We start from the raw sequence: 5,000 nt of genomic DNA on the forward strand, positions 1-5,000 counted from the left end.
GAAAAGAAGAAGCCCCTGGCGTCATCTCCCTGGATAAGCCGAAACGTTTGCCGTTTTGCGGAATCGTTTACCCGGTTCGTTGCTCTTCCGGGTAACAGACACTAACATGAACTTCTCCCTCTTGTTCTGTGGGCGGAGTGCTCTCATTTGTTCTCTGCTGTTTCTCCTGCTGTAGTCTCCAGTTGTTTGTTCCTTACTGAAGTTTCGTTGGTGGTGTGAGTTCCCGTTCTCAGCTGGTACTCTGCTGGCCGCGAGTTCGAATCTCCGACCGGCCAATGGAAGAATAAGAGAATTTATTTATGCAGATAAATTTCATTTCGCTATACTCGTGGTTCGGATTCCACAAATCAGCTGTAGGTCCCGGGTTGCTGGCAACCAGCTGGTTCTAGCCAATGCAAAATAAATCTAATCCTTCGGGCCAGCCCTAGGAGATTTGTCAATCAGCTCAGTGGTCTGGTTAAACTAAGGCATACTTTCTTGTTCCCATAACGATTCTTATCTCGACGGTCGTACTCGTAATGGCGTCCATATAGATATCGTCTCCAAAACTATCTAATAGTTACCATTTGTTTATATAATGATCGCTAGTTAAGTATTTTTTTTATATCCGCCATGATCTTAAATTCAATCTTTTTCTCAATTTACGCCACCGAATAATCCGTGATTTAGTATTTGTCGACTTAATGCGTACTAGTTTAATATTTTTTATCCGCCACGGTCCCAGATTCATTTCTTTCCATAATGGTCACTGATTCGGTTTGCTACTAAAATGAACTTTGGATCATTAATTGATCTGTAACGATCATTGATTCATTAATTGTCTCCATTAATTTTCTCGAATTGGTAGTATCTGCATATTTATTCTTGGAATGTCTGTCTTCTTTGTAATCATTGATTTATTTTATGTCTACATGGTGTGACTTCTTTCAACATTTCCATAATGTTGACGGGTATTATTATTATTATTATTATTGATCTGATTTTCTCTTCCATTATGACATTTCATTCAGTTTTTTCATATCCATAATCATCCATTTCACTGTATTTGTCTTTATGATGATGTTTATTTTGCCTGTCTTGACACCTAGAAAAGTTCATTAAAAACGGCGACCCAGACTGGGGATCAGGCAGAAGAAGCAAACCTTTCATTCGATGCTCATCACAGTGAATCTCGTAGGGTGAGATGTGCTGTCAGTGCACCTCATGGGTGCACTGTAGGTTAACTAGGTCTTTGGGGCGTGCCTAGCTGCAACCCCTTTCGATCCTTTTACTGTACCTCCTCTCATATTCCTCTCTTCCATCTGCTTTCAACCTTTTTCCTAACAGTTGATTCATAGGTGCAACTGCGGCGGTTTTTCCCTGTTTACAACTTTTCAAACCTTTTACTGTCAATTTCCAGTTCAGCGCTGAATGACCTCATAGGTCCCGGTGCCCTGCCTTTGACGTAAATTCTATATTCAATTCAATTCAGTCCCAGTAAATGATCTGTGATTCAATGTTTACCAAACACAAGGTCCAAGATACAACGTTCTTTGCTGTTATGGAGCCTTGATTAAATGTCTCTTTCTCTACGGGTCTTATTTCCGTGGCCATGTCCAAGTTCAGTTTGCAGTTGTGTTCATTTCTTGATGGTCCGCTGGTATAGTGGTTAGTGTCGTGGCATGCCACTCAGATGTCGCGGGTTCGCGTCTATCCCAGAGCGACGAACAATCACTGGCTCCGTATCATGATTCGGTACCGCTGCAGTGTGGGGTCTGCGGTGGGAGGTTGAACCAACATTCTGGAAGCTTGAATTTCAAGTCGGCCCCCTTTGCTTATTTCGTATGAATAGGTTTCATCTGCCGGAATAATAATAATAATAATAATAATAATAATAATAATAATAATAATAATAATAATAATAATAATAATAATGATCTTGTTCATTTCCAAAATGATTCTCGTTTTACCATTATGAGTCTTCTTTCGGTATTCGTTTCCATAAATATTCTTGTTTCAGTGATGTTTTCCATTACGATCTTTATTCAGGTTTCCTCTCCGTAACGATCATTAATTCAATATTGGGGCCATAATGAGCAGTGACTTAATGGTTGGGCTCTTAATGACCCGTGCCCAACTGATCTTCTCAATATTGGTTCTAAATTAGATATCCGTCGGCATAATGATTCTTAAGAAGCTTGGTTACGAGGAAATGCTGTTCCAGTCATCAAAATACATGAAAGTTAATAGTTTAATAGATTCAAAGACGATGATGAAACATTTCACGCATTTAAATGATTTCGGACTCAGAGATGCTGCCAGCAAACCATTTAAGGGGACGGGGCCAGATTCCGGCCAAATGTCGCCTCCCATGAGCTTAAAGGACCTCGGCATTGGCTTGGCATTATCTTCCGGTTCCTTGTATCCATCCCCTTAAAGACGTCCCCTGTCACTTCCCCCCTCCCCTTCCCCTCCCTCCTTTCCTCTTTACCCATACCCACCCACCCACCTACCTAAACCTTCTGGAAGGGCTCTCAGGACTCCAGAAGCTCTTTCTTGCTCGGGCACCCGGCGCAGAAGACGAAGGAAAGCCTCGATTTACATAGAGAGAGAGAGAGAGAGAGAGCAGCAGGCTTAGGATAATCTCAGGGGTTACCCGACTCCCATTTCCACGCCGACCCTAATAATCACTCCTGCGGTTGTTGTTCGTGTTGCATCAGGGCGAGGCGGGGGGGCAGGGGGGAAGGAAGGTTTAATCAGAGACTTAATTTGTACTTAGGCATCTATGGGGAAATTGCATTTGATGGGATTAGTAGGTGTAGTCCCGGTACTTTGTAATGGATTTCGCTGCTTCTGGAATAGGAGAGAGAGAGAGAGAGAGAGAGAGAGAGAGAGAGAGAGAGAGAGAGAGAGAGAGGGAGGCGTGATTGGCTAAGGGTTTGCCTTACAGATCTTTAGAAATAAAATCGCTTTTCTAAAAGGTTTCAGCACAAGCGATTACGTACATATTATTGAGAGAGAGAGAGAGAGAGAGAGAGAGAGAGAGAGTTTGTTTCACATCTTTATAAATTAATTCGTACTTAGTACAAAGTTTCAGTTTAAGCGATAACATACATGTTTTTGAAAATATTATTAGTAATTAAGAATCGGAAGCACTTCAAAGAAAGTGATAGATTTTCCTTGGGAAGGAAATTTATCCAGTAATTTTGGAATCTGTACCATAATAGGTTTGTGAGCCCGAAATGCTGAAACTTTGAAGTTGCGTATAAAGCCAATGGTTCTGCCCCTCTATATTTTGCCTCACGTTCTCCAATCCTTTAATGACTCACGTTCTCTTGATCAGCTCTTTCTCAACTAGACAACTGGTCCTTTTCCATCGCTTCCAAGCCCGATGCCGCAAAGAGGTATCTTCGATTCCCGGAATCCTTGAATGGCATTAGATGTTTCTTCTTCCGAGACAAAAGTTCAGAAAGCACGAGAAAGAGTTCAGTTTGCACTGAAATATGAACTGCCTTTTTGGGTGTTTGAGCACCACATTCTGAAAGCCTGAATTATTCGGTAACATTTACAGTGAAAACTGCCAACCCTTGTTTGAGTAAAGTTGATTGCGTGCTGAACAAGAGAAAGGGGGTTGGGTATGATGATTTGATAGCAACAAGATGTGATGCGTGTTAATTTTATGAGAGAGAGAGAGAGAGAGAGAGAGAGAGAGAGAGATGGAACGATTGAGGTCGCAGTGACTGCTGGCATCGACTGCAGCCTGAGCTAGACTGCTTAAAGATATTCCCACAGAAAAAGAGAAAAATTTAAGCAAATTTTTAGACAGAGATGGAGATACAATAAGCGTACTTGGTCCAATTTTATTTTTACAAAGACTTTCCTAAAGGTATCTCCACGCTATAGTAACCCGTGTCGCAAATATGTCGACAGCTTGTCTCATATATATATAATCAAGAGGTTCAAAACAAGTTAGTGACAGTAAGTGGAAAACAGACCTTTGACAAATGCTGGATAATCGTTTGAAGCTGTGTTTAGAACTAACAACAAGTCGTCGATTTGCATTCAACCTGTTTGTGATATGTTTGCGGCAAGTAGCCGACATGGTTTATGACTTGTTTTGCTATAGGTTGGACGAACTCTTAAGTTATACACGAGAGAGAGACAGGAGAGAGAGAGAGAGAGAGAGAGAGAGAGAGAGAGAGAGAGAGAGAGAGAGAGAGAGAGACACCAGATAAGCCTAATCCAAAGATAAATGATTTATAGACGCCTTGAAAGGAGAAATTTCCAGTTTATTAGCTTACAGGAGAGACGGAAAGGGCTCGCCGGATTTGATTTACCGGATTTTGGGGACTTTAATGGTCCTTTATCCGCCTGTGCGCTCCGTCTATACAACGCCTTTGATAAATGCTCTCGGATTTCGCCGCTCTCCGACGATGTCTATTGATTGCGTTTCCCTGTCTTGTGACACTACGTTTATTCCACGCTTTCTCCTTCATCGGCGTTCCTGTAGGGGGTTCGATGTGCCGTCAGTGGGCCTCACTGGTGGTGGTGCACTGCAGGCGTTACTAAAGGGTGTTTGCAGCGTCGCTTCTGCTCCTTGATGCATCCACTTTTCCTAGCCTTTTACTTTTCCTCCTTTCTCGCTTTCTTCAATCTACCTGTCTCACACCTGTAGCTGTTACTTCTTATTACAGCTTTCTTTCTTTGTTTCTTTAAATCTTCCGCTGACAACCTCATGGGAAGAGCCAAGAAAACTATAAACCCAAGAGTCTCCCAAAGGAAAACCATAACGCAGAGAGAGACAAGTTATAGGGCAAAGTTGATAAATAAAATGAATATGAGGGAATAGGAAATAAAACTAATACGCCTGGAATATAGGTGTCGGGGTTTTTCTCCCAGTTCCACCTTTAAATATTTGTACTTCATTTTATTCACATTCGGTCTCTCTTCATCTTTCTGTCCAACCACTCCAACTCCCCGAGTGTCCGGTAAGTTCCCCAGAGCTTGGCTTGGCAGCCTAA

Source organism: Macrobrachium rosenbergii, chromosome 9, assembly GCF_040412425.1.
Source record: "Macrobrachium rosenbergii isolate ZJJX-2024 chromosome 9, ASM4041242v1, whole genome shotgun sequence".
In the NCBI taxonomy this organism is placed as follows: Eukaryota; Metazoa; Arthropoda; class Malacostraca; order Decapoda; family Palaemonidae; genus Macrobrachium; species Macrobrachium rosenbergii.